Source organism: Phodopus roborovskii, unplaced genomic scaffold (assembly GCF_943737965.1).
Source record: "Phodopus roborovskii unplaced genomic scaffold, PHOROB, whole genome shotgun sequence".
NCBI lineage: Eukaryota > Metazoa > Chordata > Mammalia > Rodentia > Cricetidae > Phodopus > Phodopus roborovskii.
In genome coordinates this window covers 27,570,077-27,585,043 of record NW_026126540.1, presented here as the reverse complement: position 1 = coordinate 27,585,043, position 14,967 = coordinate 27,570,077, and positions in this window count along the sequence as shown.

Sequence of the window (14,967 nt, the reverse complement as noted above, 5' to 3'; positions counted from 1 at the left end):
TGCAGTGAGAAGGCAGCCGACGCAAGCCGGGGAGAAAGGCCCAATACCATGCTGATTTTGTATGTCCAGTCTTCAGAATCGTGAGAAACTCCCTTCTGGTTAAACTTTCCAGTATGTGACACTTTGTTGGAGTGGCCTGCTATGGTTTGAGATGTTTTCCCTAGAGCTTTCTGGGTTCACAATTGTGTCATTCAAAACCTCCAGCGTGGCTCAGTTGGGGGGTGGGGGAATCTGAAACAGGTAGAGTCTACTGCAACATCATTAGAACATGAGTGCGTCATCCTCAGAATTAATTGATGCATGCCCTCAGGAAATCATTCTAGCAAAAGCTGGTTATAAAAGTGAGACCATCCTATCCGATTGGCCTTTCTGCATGTTGAGAGGACCCCTTCTGTTTCTCCATGGTATTGTAATGCAGACAAGTACCATGATGTTTGGGCCATTTAGTTACCAGAATTGCAAGCCAAATGTACATCTTTATAAAGAACTTAGCCCTGGGTGTTTTGTTACATACAGCAACAGAAAATAAACCAACAGGATTGCAGCCAACTTACTTAGCTCACTTAGTTTCTTCTGTCCAGGGCCTCATTTGCTGTTCAGAGTCACAGTGGCTGATCGGGTCCTTCCGACCTGTTCTGACACAAGCAGAAAGTTTAGCAATGGTTTACAGCAGTGTGGAGACAGCCCATTTGTACTTCACTGAACTTTGCTTCAAAGGTTGAGCCCCAGAGTTCTCAGATCATAAATGACTTTCTAGTACATCAAGCCACTAGTGGCTAACAGACCCATAGCATGCAGATTTACACCATGAATTGAAACTAAGGCAGATGTAACAGCAAGATGCCAACCAATTTAGATACCAAAGATAGCCAAAATTGCCCCACCCACACCAGAAATCTGAATGGCCAAAGCCTGCATGTGTCATGTTCTAAGGCACTCAGGAGTCCCAGCTTAGTAGGAATAGCTATGGCTTCATTCTCTTCTATGACTTGTAAGTACTGGCTTGCCAAACTCAGACTACAGGAAGTAGGGGGAAATGGAAAAAGGATGGGGGATGGAGAGGTTTACAGGGCAATGTAGGACCTGGCCTCTCTTGGCTGGTGTGGGACAGTGGAAGTCCTCTCTTATTTAATTTTTTCCTGCTTTCCTATCAAAGGCGGGCCTTTGAGGCCAGTAACGTGCCTGCCCCACAGTCTCTCTTCCAAGGCTGCTATCCAACAGCTGTGGACTTTGACCATGAATGACTTAAGTCACATTCTCTGCTCAGATGCCCTAAACCTGGTCTTTCACTGGGGAAGAAATGAGTGTGTGGTTACTTTCTGAGGAAATAACAGGTTATTTGACCTAATACCTCTCACCCAGCCTGGAACCAGGCTTCCCCAGGACATAGCAGCCACCTTAGGGACACACACACACACACACACACACACACACACACACACACACACACACCACCCCCAACCCTCAAAACTTCCCACAACTGGGGAAACAGAATTTGGCTCTTACTGTAGTTGGGAAGACCAAGAGGAATTCTCCAGAGCCTTTGAGGCTTCCACAACTGTCACAGGCAATGTAATGACAGCACTGACCCTTGACATTCCTGCTACTGTCCTCCACTCTTAACACTGTCTTTGATATACCACCTTAGGCCCATTTAAACATTTGGGTTTTAAATCTTTTTGGTTTGAGAAACCAAGACAAAGTAGGACCTGGAGAGTAGCTCAGCAATGTTCTCCCAGAAGACCCAAGAGAAGGATCCCATACAGAAACCTCCATCTTCACCCAAGTTGAGTTCCTAGCACCTAACACCTCATTGGGAAGCTCACAGCCACCTGTAACTCCAGCTCCAGGGATTCAATGCTTCTGGACACCCACACATATGGCATATTGTTACACACACACACACACATACACACACACACACACATACACACACACAAATAAAAAGTAACAGTGCAGGGCTGCTCCACTTTGAGATCAGACAGTACAAAAACAAACAAACAAACAAAAAAATTCTCATAACAGAGCTGGCCAGATGGCTCAGGAAATAGTCACTTGCTAACAAGCCTGAATTCAATCCCCAGAAGCAGAAAATCAACTCCTGACAGTTGTCATCTGACCTGGGTCATGGTGTTCTCCCTCCCTCCCTCCCTCCTCCCCTCCCTCCCTCCCTCCCTCCCTCCCTCCCTCTCTCTCTCTCTCTCTCTCTCTCTCTCTCTCTCACACACACACACACACACACACACACACACACACACACAAATTTTAAAGAAAATAACATTCTCATGATATCGGGTGTTTCCAGGGAAAGTCAGTCACAAAGCTGGTATTATTCATAGGTTGTGGATTTTTGTACAGCTAATTATGACCTCAGCTGGGACAAAGGTGGAAGTGAACTCAGGTGGAGAGATGGCTGAAAGGGGCAAAGGAATAGTTAAACGGATTTGGTGACTTCACATTCAGAGAATGCGAGAGGAAGGAGCCTCTGGCCTGAGAGGCAGTTCTTAACCTTGGGTGACTTCCACAGCCACTGCCTAAGACCATCAGAAAACATGCGTATATTGCAATTCATAATGAGCAAAATTACAGTTATGAAATAGCAATTAAATACTTTTGGAGTGGGGAGGGGGTCGCTAAAACATGAGGAACTGTGCCTTGGAATAGAGTTTTGTTCAACTTTGTAAAGAGGTGTTGTATTTATTTGTGTTGCAGAATAATTGTTTAACTATGTAAGATGTGTTGCATTGTCCCTTGCCTGCCTAAAGCATCTGATTGGTCTAAAAAAAGCTAGTCAATAGCTAGGCAGAGGACAGAGAGAAAAGGGAAGCCAGCTAGCCAGCCAGGGGCCAGTCAGCCAGACATGCAGAAAGCAGAAAAGCAGAAAGGACAGCATGTAGGTGAGGCAAATGAGCCCCAGGGCAGCACATAGATTAATAGAAATGGGATAATTTAAGTTTAAAAAAAAAAAAAAAAGCTAGCTAGAAGCAAACCTAAGCTGAGGCTGAGCATTCATAATTAACGATAAGTCTCTGGGTCACGATTTGTGGACTGGCAATCCAACAAAGCCTGCTACAGAACTGTATTAAGGGGTCGCTGCATTAGGAAAGTCGAGACCCTCAGAACTAGAAGATACTAGTCTATTTCAGTAAGGCAGAAAATGATGGCCAAGAAAAGCAATTGATTCTAGAGTCACTGAGATTGCTGACATCTAAGAGAACACTCTTCTGGGAGTTGGGAATTTTAACCTATTCATTGAGGTGGCTCAGCCAGACATATTTGTGGGGAAGCTCTAGGCAGATAGCTAAAAGGATAATAACAGAAGGCAGGGGACGGGATGAAATCTACCCGTGCATTAGAAGAGAAGGGGCTAGAGAGATGGCCAGTTAAGAGCACTTACTGCCTTTGTAGAGAACCTGAGTTCAGTTCCCAGCAGGCATGTCAGATGCCTCACAACCACCTGTAACCCTAGCTTCAGAGAGTCCTACATCCTCTTCTGGCCTCTGCAGGCACCTTCATTCACACACACACACACACACACACACACACACACACACACACACAAAGAAGACTAAGGTTTAAGTACTCAGTCCTTAAAATTTTGATGGGAGAACTCCTAAACTAGAAAGGATAGCTGGAGAGATGAAGACCACGAGGAGAGGAAGTGGCTGAGGGATGCGAAGGGGATCATCTGGGCCACACTGTGCAGTGACAGACACTTGTCATCTGGGCCACACTGTGCAGTGACAGACACTTGTCATCTGGGCCACACTGTGCAGTGACAGACACTTGTCATCTGGGCCACACTGTGCAGTGACAGACACTTGTCATCTGGGCCACACTGTGCAGTGACACTTGGAAATAAGCAAAATTCTTAAGCTCGGGTGTGCCAATGGTTGAGATAGAATCATAGCAACCTCACAAAACTGGCAAGGACACTCAAGTTTTTTGCCCAAATTTCCACAAGTAGTGTCAAGGCAAAAGTATGAAAGGGACCCCCCAAAGTTCATATCTTTAAGGAGAACACTCAAACAGTGCACACTGGAAGCTCAAACGGGGAGTGGTAAGCATGGGACACCCAGGGCTCAGTGCTTCACTTTGTTACTTGATTCATTTGCTTCCCAGCTCAACTCCTCAGACTCCTCCACACAATGCCAGGCATGAGTTTGTCACTCCTATGCTTTGAAATCTTTCCAGGCGCTTTACCCCTTTACCATTCATTCTACAGCCCATGCCCAGTACAGAGGATCAGACACCGCAGGGGACAGACACAGGCTCTGAGTGCTGGCTCCACCTCCTACCACAGCAGGGCTGGGCAGAATCAGAATCTTCATCTCAAAAGATAACCCTGCTCTCTAAAGTGGAGATAAGGGGTGGGCCAGTGGTGTTTGCAGGCGTTTAAGGAGATAACTCCCACAATGGCAAACATGTGTCACCTTAAACAAACAATATAAACATTTCACTGTTGTTAAATATTCAAAGTATAAAGCTACAAAGTCATGCATCCCTACTCCCCTAAACTGCAAAGTTACCCCCTTTCTATCTTCTACCCCTGACTCCTTACCCTGGCCTTTGACTAAATTCACAAGCTATTCACCTATCAATACAAACCCCACATTTCATCGCAGCAATAGTAACCCTAAGACACACAGGTTTGGAGACCAGGCTGAAATGAAGTTGCCATGTATCTCCAAGGACTCGGGGTAATCTTAGTTCCCAGTGACTTCTTCTATCCTTTGGCTTCCCCTTCTTTCCCACACCAACTTCTTCCCTGTGTCTCTGTGGATTCAAACAACATCTTCTTTCTCTTATATAACACCAATATTTGAATTTAAGGCCTAAAGGGTGATTTCATTTAAAAACCCATGCCCAGTTACATATGTGAAAACCTGTTTCCAAATGAAAAAGAAAATATCCAAGGACACACAGCAATGGACTTTAATTGGACTGATAGATTTAAACTAAATATGAAGAAAGCTTACCTGGGTAGGTGTAGTGGGATATTCACTTTGTCTGCTTCTGTGGCACTGACCACGCCCATTTGGGTGGAGCCAGGGGTGGAAGTGACCTGTGGAACTAGGTCTGAGCCAGGGAACGCTCCCTTGCTGGCAGGGACGAGGAGAGGAGGGCATCTGGTGGAACTTGCTGGTGTTCATCTGTCTAGGTTGTAAGTTATTTCTCCCTGAATAAACACCTATTCGGCCTGTTTGTTTATCCTGACCCTTATTAAACCGCAATAGGTAGGTGGCTGAAAGAAAAAAAAGTAAAGCTAAAGAAATCCCCCACTTGAAATGAAGGACAGACTAACCTGGAAAGCTAACCCAGCTTCCCCTCACAAGGCCCTGAGAGAACAAGATACCAAGAATTCACACTGCCCCTCCTTTCTTGTGACTCAGCACGTGGTGAATAGGGTCCTTAAGAAACAAAGAGATAACTGTACCTCCGGTTTGCCCAGACACTAATAGCGAGACCCTCCGGCCTCAAAGGGTCACATACTCAATGGACAGAGGGTCCCACCCCCTCCCTAAGCTTGTGGGTTTTGCCTTTAAAAACACCTGTGCCCGGGGACGGGGCTTCTCTCTAGCCTGCATGCTAAGGGAGTCCGTTTGCGCAAATGTTTCCTGCTCATTAAAGCCTCTTGCGTGTTACAGCAACTGGAGTAGACATTGAGTTCTTGGGGGTACTGACCGAAACTGGGAGACTCCTCATTCTAAGGATCTTACAGTGCAAAAAAAAAAAAAAAAAAAAAAAAAAAAATCTTGTACTCAAGGCACAAAGTAAGTGCCTTGGGAGGCCTAGGGACTGAAGTCCTCCACAAAACACGGGCCAGAAACCACTCATACTACTTCACACAGAAGCTTGCCTAGGTTTGGATTGGAGAAAGAACAGAAAGGAGCTCTTGGACAAGAAAAGGTACTAAAGTGACTCTGGACTTCTCTACCTGAGTTCTTGGGAAGAGAGCACCAACTTTCCCATGACAGGAGTTTGGGAGAATGACCTGAACCCACAGGGTCCCGAAACACAATATGTCAAGGGGGAGGATCAGGGATAAAAAGATAAAGAAGACAGAAAGTTTGGGAGCAGTAGGGCTTGCATGAGCTGATGGCTGTGTCCAGCAACTTTCTTTATTAAGAAGTACAGTATCTTATTATATACTATTTGCAGGGGAAATGGGCCAAGGTCAACAGAAAGCTAAATTGGAAGAAAAATGTTGGCAAAGAGAAAACAGGATGTCTTAGACACAGCAGCTCTTGGACTGATAACCACAGCATTTCTTGGGGGGAAGCCAGAAACCAATTCCTTGGTGTCCCTGGCTCCAGCTGGCTGAACCTTGCCAAGTCTGCCCTGAGCAAGGACACAGAATTAGGGTTCCGTTTGCACTTTCATCAGGGCCTCTGAGAGTCTAGGTTCAGACTGGCTCCCGACAGAAGACCTTGCCTAGGAGAAGTGTTAGGTTGTGCCCAAAGCACAGCTGTAAATGGCAGTGGCAAGTGGCACTGTCCTTTCGGCAGCTAGCACTGGATCTGGAAAGAGAGCTAGAGACACAGCTGGTTTCTCTCAACCACCCAGAGGATGTACAGTAAGCTCGGGGAATCCCTGGGGTGAGTTTATGCCCCAGGACAGTTGTCTGGGGAATACCTGCACCACTTACAGAGCTGATGGAGGTAGGAAAGGAAGGCAGAAAATACCTGAAACCAAGGGAAAAAATAAGGAAATATGACCTGTACATGCTTCTCAGCATTAATATTCTACTTTTCTGTCAAGGACATTTGTCTGACTTCTATACTTGTGCCACGGTACGTACACACAAACTATATAATATTGTGTATTGTGTGTATACCCTTACACACAAAATAAATAAATGTAATATGATTAAAAACAAATAAACAAAAACTGTGTTTGGGGGGTGGATGGAGCCCTGAATGAATGAGTATTATTGACATGGGCATAGCCATGTCAAGGACCCCAATGCCTGAAGAGCCATGGAAATGGCAAAGCCTTCCTCAGTTGAGGCTCAGAGGTGTGGCCAATATGGTCCAAATGTGAGTGTCTGTGAATGATTGACCGTGTGTGCAGAAACTGTCAGCCATTGCTAGCTCCTCCCAGAAGGTAGCAGCCCCAGATCACTCCCCTACAGGGACATGCCACTGGGCTAGTTACCCTGCCTCCTTGTTTTGTGTGGCAGGGACTCTCTTTCAAAGCCAGTACAATCCACCCTATCACAGTTTCTCTCTCTCTCTCTCTCTCTCTCTCTCTCTCTCTCTCTCTCTCCCTTTCTCTCTCTCTCTCTGTGTGTCTGTCTGTCTGTTATTTCTTGATTCCCCAGTCATGTTTCAATGACCAAGCCTGAAGGACGAGGCACACACATGTATTAACAGACCTTCACATCATCGTGTGCAGGTTTCTTTCCCTTTTTAGTTTGTATTCATTTATGTATTTACTCATTTGTCTAGTTATGGTGTTGCTGGATTGAATTCAGGGTCTTGCACATACTAAACAGATACTCTACATACTCTTGGTTTTTACATCTCTTTTTCTTTGTTTTCTTTTGTTTTTGTTTTGTTTGTGGAGATAGGGTTTCTCTGTGTAACCATCCTGGCTGTCCTGAAATTCACTCTGTAGACCAGGCTTGCCTCACTGAGATCTTCCTGCCTCTGCCTCTGCCTCCTGAGTGCTGGGATTAAAGGTGTGTGCCACCACTGTCCGACTACATTTATTTCTTGTATATGAGAGTGTGTGTGTGTGCATATGTATGAACACATGTGCCACCGTACATGTGTGGCAATCAGAGGACAGCTTCCAGGAGTCTGTTCCCTCCTTTCATCATGTGAGTCCAGGGATCCAACTTGGCTGTCAGGCTTGGCAGCAAGTGTCACCCACTGAGCCATCTTGATAGCTCAAGGCCTTGGTATTTTGAAACAGGTCCTTTCTATACAGCCCGGGCTAGACTCTAACTTATGGTTCTCCTGCCTCCACCTCCCAGGTGTTGCCATCACACTGGGGACGATGTACAATTTTTAGGTAGTACTAGGAATTGAACCTAGGGCCTTTTGTATGTGAGGCAAGTGCTCTACCTTTGAGCCACAGCCATAGACCCCATGCAGATTTTAGACTAGTAAGACTCAAAAGCATCAAAACATACCACCAAGTTACTTCACCTGCGTGATCTCCAGCTTCTTTTGTGGACTGGGGATGGTTTTTCTTTGGGCAAAAGAACTCTGAAACTTTATAACGTGCTGGAAGAAGAAGTCCAACTTATCTGTCCTGCCTGACGCTCAGGTCAGCCTTCCACGGCTCATTCTGAGGAGCTGAAAAGGTGTGTTGAGAGCATTGGAATACAGCAGGCTTCCTGATCTTTTTTAAATTGTTATCTTTTTTTTAAATTTTTTACTATTTTATGTTAAAAGCAATATCAATCAAAGAAAAACAGCAGACATGAGCTGAAATATTTTCCTCTATGTTGCTATGGTAAGCAGAATTCTAAAGTGGTCTCGGTGACTGCTATCCTTTAGCATCCTTCATTTAATCCCCTTCCTTTCAGTAGAAATAGAAGCTGTGACTTAATCATATTTAAGAAAAAGCTGACAGGGGCTGGGAGATGACTCAGTGGTCAAGAGCACTGGCTGCTCTTGCAGGGGACCCAGGTTCAGTTCCCAACACCCACATTGCAGCTTAAAATAGCCTTAACTGGGCTGGGCAGTGGTGATGCACAACTTTAGATCCAGCACTCAGGAGGCAGAAGTAGGTGGATCTCAGTGAGTTTAAGGCCAGCCTGGTCTACAGAGTGAGTTCCAAAAGCTCCAAAAGCTACACAGAGAAACCCTGTCTTGAAAAACAAAACAAAATAAAAACCTTTAACTGCAAATCCAAGATCTGGTAGCCTCTTCTGGCCTCACTGACATCATCAGGCACATATACACACATGCAGGCAAATGCTAACACACAAAAACAAATATTTTTAATATGACAATTATTTGTGGTGGAACATTCCTGTATTGTCCTGACACTGTATTAGGAAACTGAGTGTCTTAGTCACATTCCTCTTGCTGTGAAAAGACACCATGACCATAACAACTCTTATAAAAGAAAGCATTTAATTGGGGCTCCCTTACAGCTCAGAGGTTTAGTTCATTGTCATCACGGCAGGAGGTATGGTATCATGATGGCTGGAGAAATAGCTTGAGAGTTCTACATCCAAATGAACAGGCAGCAGGAAGAGAGAGACACTGGGCCTGGCTTGAGCATTTGAAACCCCAAAGTTCATGCCCAGTGACACACTTCCTCCAACAAGGCCACACCTGCCCCAACAAGGCCACACCTCCTAATGCCACTCCCTAAGCATTCAAATATATAAGCCTTGGGGTGGCCATTTTTATTCAAACCACCACACTAAGGTAGGGGGATTATTGAGAGTTTGAAGCCAATATGGCCTACATAGCAAGATCTTGCCTTTAAAAAAAAGAAATAAAGCCAGGCAATGGTGGTGCACACCTTTAATCCCAACACTTCACTTGGGAGTCAGAGGCAGGCACATCTCAGTGAGTTCCAGGACAGCCTGATCTACAAAGCATGTTCCAGGAAAGCCAGAGCTGTTACACAAAGAAACCCTGTCTCAAAAAACAAAAAACAAGAGAGAGGCGGTGGGGAGAAGGAGAGGGAGGGAGGGAAGGAGGGAGAGAGAGAGAGAGAGAGAGAGAGAGAATGTGTAAAGAAATAAAGACAGAGGTGTGCTCACTGGGGTGGGGTGGTGGAGGTTGAGGTGGGTAGGGCTTGGTAATTGGAGGAGCCTCGAGCCCTCCCTGGGGTAACTGAGTGCTGGGACTTCGGTCTACACCACCAGAACCAGCTTGGTGTTCAGAGTTCCTGTGACTGTAATTTTAGTGAGACTGGGGACAGTGGAGTCCCAACCCCAGACCAGTAGGTTACCATCCAGCCCCAGGGACTCCTGTGCCTTTTGTTGTTCTCCTTATCCTTGCCCTTAATTTAAATTGGTTGCTGTTTGTGTCATTGAGATTTTTCTCAACTATTTCTCAGAATTAACTGCAAAGCTTTGAGAGTCTAGTAGGTTCCCAGGTATTTTGAAATACATTCTTTCCACAAAACCCTGCAGTGGGGTTTTGTTTGTTTAGGTTAGGGTTTACTGTGTTTTGTTTTATTTGAAGCTTTTGCTTGGTTGGGTTTTGGTAGTAATAGTTTTTGAGACATGGTTTCGCTTTGTAGCCCAAGATGACCTCAAGCTCCAAATCCTCCTGCCTCAGCTTCTCACATGACCTGGTTACAAGTATGTACCAACACCCCTGGTAGCTGTTTTGTACAGTTCTGTCTTGTTAGTTTTAGTTTTTATTTAATAAGATTAGGAATTGTTTGGTTTTGTTTGTTTGTGTTTGAGACAGGTTCTCACATTGTAACACAGGCTGATCTGGAACTCTATGACATCCAAAAGGACCTCAGGTTTGCAGCAGTCTCCTGCCTCCGGCTCCCTAGTGCTGTCAGGGGGCCCCTACTGGTGTCAGGCAGAGAAACAAACCTCAAAGAGATGAGAATGAAAACTCCCATCAGACTGACTTCATCAGCCTGAATCAGGACTTCTAAAGCAGCTGATATCGGGCGGTTATTTCCCAACATATTTAAGCCCAGTATAAATTGTGGGGAGAGTTTCCTGATGTAATACAATCCCCAGTGCACAAGGAAGCTTAATTACACTGAAATGGGGTGATTTCCAAGAAGAGGGGTTCTAGAGATAGGCTGCCTGTCCTAGCTTAAGGGCCTAGGGAAGACTCAGGCCTGGTCTTGGTCATGCAGATAGCACAGAGGTCATTTGGGCTATTAGCCACCTCTGGTCCTAATTATCGGTACTTGGGGGGACCTCTAGCTGTAAGGGTCATTTAGATTACTAGCCTTCTTGTAAGAACTTGATATGGCCTGGCTCCACAGAAAATTCAGGTCACTGGGCTATTAGTCACTTCCATTTCCCAGCCTTCTGGGTGGAAGAACAGGTTTTTCATCTTTCCTATTGGAAAGACTAATATTCTTGGTTTCTTTGGAGACCTAGGGGCTCAGGGATTTGCTAGGCACCCAACAGTGCTGGGACTCCATCTACCAGCTGCCACTCCTTGCTACCAATGTTTTCAAGAACACATGCTCAGTAAACTAAAATTATAAGAGATAAAAATAAATAAGGAAAAGCTTTCCCTTCCCCCAAATCCTTACAAGTCACCATCATTATTGGTTTTCTAATGTAAAATCCCAGAACAATGTTTTAAATAATAACAACATATACATACATACCTACATACTCTTTCCTACTTATACCAAAAGAGATCCTACCACTTACCGAGAAGTGAGATGTGAAGTTAAACCTAATCAAACCTCTACCGACTTGCTAGAAATACAGAGGAAAGCGACTGTGATATGATAAGGAAAGCAATCAATAAGACAGAAATAGATCAGTTGCTTCTACTACGGAATAACGGGGGGGGGGGGCATTGGTGGTGCATGCTTTTAATCCCAGCACTCAGGAGGCAGAGGCAGGCATATCTCTGTGAGTTCGAGGCCAGCCAGAGCGAGTGCCAGAACAACCTCCAAACCTCCAAAGCAATACAGAGAAACCCTGTCTCAAAAAAAAAAAAAAAAAAAAAAAAAAAAGGAATTACTGGGGGAAAGCCAAGAGGATGCATGATACTGTAGCATTAGAAAACATTACAATCTATCATGGTGTGTATAGGTCTCCTCAATTCCAATTTGAAGGTTTGTTCTGTTCTTTTAATGATTAATTCATTTTTATTTTATGTGTATGAATATTTTTGCCTGCATGTATGTCTGTGTAACACATGCATGCCTGGTACCCAAGGAGGCCAGAAGAGGACGTCAGATCCCCTGGAACTGGAGTTACAGATGGTTGTAAAAAGGGGACCTGAGAATTAAACCCCTGCGCCAGAGCAACAAGTGTTCTTAACAGCTGAGCCATTTCTCAGGCCCAAGTGTGTGTTTGTTGATTCTGTTTTGTTTTAAAGTTTATTTGAAACAAAGTCTCAGTACGTAGTCAAGACTGGCCTTAAACTTGAGGCTCTCCTGCCCACAAGAGTGCTGGAAATGTACTACCATAGCCACCAAAGATTCATTTTTCACATATAAATACATAACAAAAACCTCTAAGTAAAAAATGGTGAGGTACTTGTCCAGACATTGGCTAGCAGCTTTAAAATACACACATTTCAGTTGGACGTGGTGACACACACCTGTAATGCCAGCACTTGAAACACACAGGCAGGGGGATGCCAAAAGTTTGAGGTCAGTCTGGTATAATATAGTGAATTTCTAGCCAGCCAGAGCTGCATAGTGAAAGCCTGTCTCAAAAATAAATAATGTGTCATACATTCACATGATATAACTCAACTCACCTGGAATCATTCTGAAGGAAATTCCAGATACCATATTATGTCACAATGAAAATCTTTACAGATCCTTAAAAGATAAAGGCTGTGAGGCTAACACACATCTAAAACAGTAAGTTGTCTCTAATTATTAAAGATGCAGTTAGTGTTCAAATTTCAATTTCCATCTCTGTGTATGTATTTGAAAAACACTTTGAATGGGGGCCAGAGAGATGGTTCGGGGGTAGAGGCAGTCTGTTAAGCTGAGCCACCCAAGTACAAGAGAGCTGATCCCACAAGTTGTGAGGGCCTTCACACAAATGCACACCGCACACCAACAAATCAGTTACAAAATATGCTTCCCAGCACCCTCATGGGGCAGCTCACAACCACCTGTAACTCCAGCTCCGAGGGATCAAACAACCTCTTCCGGCCTCCATGGGCACCCACACACACTTGGCATACATTCAGACAGACACATACATACATATGCATACATTTTAAAAGAAATCTTTTTTAAAAAAATCTTCAGGGTTTGTTTCCATAGTGATTCTAAATCCTGTAAAACTGATGATTAAAATGGACCATCATATATAACTGTGAGTGATAAAGAATTGAGCTTCAGTACTAGACGGTCTGGTGTCACATCCTGTGCTCTTAACTTCTAATGAGAGGTGATAGCTACTAAGTACCTACAAAGTACACGTTTGGGTCCAACGGATCTTTCACTTGTTCTAAGAGGCCAAAAGTTAGAGAAAACCAAACTACAATAAGAAAGCCACTTGCTGAAGAGATGGATGCAGGACTCAGGTTCTATTTCCAGCATCTACACAGCAGCTCACGAATATCTTTGACTCCAGTTCCAAGGAATCCAATCCCTCTCTGGCTCTGTGGGCACTGCTCACATACATGCAGGAGAAACACTCATGTACAAAACATAATAAAATAGTAAAAGAAAGCCACTGGCATGATACTGTGCATGCTGCTTATTGTCAACCTGATTAGCCTGAAGCACTGTCTCCCATTTAAAGGAAGTCCCATTGCAGTGTGTCATTGGAAGGTCAGGGTGCCATGTGCCCATGAACGCTGGACCAGGACACCATATGGCCTCGGAGAATTTGAACTCCCTGCTTTAGTGCCATCCAGTGCCTTTCTGTTCCTAGCCAAGCTAGCCTGCGACCGAGTTCTTGCAAGTCACCTTATGTCAAATCTGATCCTGCAGGCATGGCTCTGTCTACTGTGTGAGCTTCTTTGTGTCCTCTGCAAACTACAACTCCACCTCTCTTCCTGAGCACCCTCTTTCTCACTCCCCTTGGGGCCTCTGCCCATGCTGCCTTCTACTTGGGACATTCATTCCCAACCTTCTCTGCTCTTAGCCAATAAGCCTCTTTCTGGAAGAGACCTTGCCTTCCTCTGTGGTGGTTTTAATGCAAATGGCCACCATAGGCTCATATGTTTGAATGATAGGTTCCTAGTTGGTGGAACTGTCTGGAAATGATTAAGGGGCATGGCCTTTTTGGAAGAGTTCTGCCACTGAGTGGGCTTCGAGATTTCAAAACTCCTCAGTTTCTAGTCAGCTCTTTGCGTGCTGCCTGCTGATCAGGATGTAAGCTCTCAGCTTTTCCCCAATGCCATGCTTACCTATCTTCAGCCATGCTCCCCACCATGGTAGTCATGGACTCACTTTCTGAAGTTGTATGCCCCCAATTAAATGCTTTCTCTTTTATAAGTTGCTTTGGTCATGTGTCTCTTCCCAGATGTCATCTTATGACATCGCTATGAAGAGACACCCTTGACCATGAAAACTCTTATAAAGGAATGCATTTAACTGGGGCTGGCTTAACAGTTCAGAGGTTCAATTCTTTATCACCACGGTGGGGAGCATGGTATACAGCAGACATGGTGCTGGAGAGGTAGCTGAAAGTTCTACATCCAGATTCACAGGCAGCAGGGAGACACTGGGCCTGACTAGAGCCTTTGAACCAATGACACTCTTCCTCCAACAAGGCCACACCTCCTAATCCCTGTCAAATAGCTCTACTCCCTAATGAACAAGCATTCAAATATGTGAGCCCATGGTGGGGGGGTTGTCATTCTCATTCAAATCACCACAACAACAGAAGAGTAACTAAGACACCTCCAATGGTAAATTAGAGCACCTTCCATCACACTTTCTGCATCAGTACTTGCCCTACCTTAACAATGCCCATCATTTGTTATCATCAATGATTTAACATCTGTCTTTCTTTCTAGGGAGCCAGAAGCCACTCTGTTCTGTCTAATCTTACATCATTAGTGCCTAAAATATTGCTGCCATCTAACAGACAGATAATTGTTTATTTATTTAGACAAGGTCTATGTAGTCGTGGAACTCGCTCTGTAGACCAGTAAATCAGGCTGGTCGCAAATTCACAGAGATCATTCTGTTTCTGCCTTCCAAGTGCTAGCTTGGAATTATGTTTTTCTTTGACCTCAGGAACTGAATCTAGGGTCTCACACATGAGAAGCAAGCATCCTACCACTAAGATATATACTCAGCCCTCTTCTTGCTTTTTGGGACAAGAGCTCACTAAGCTTTCCAGGCAGGCTTTGAATT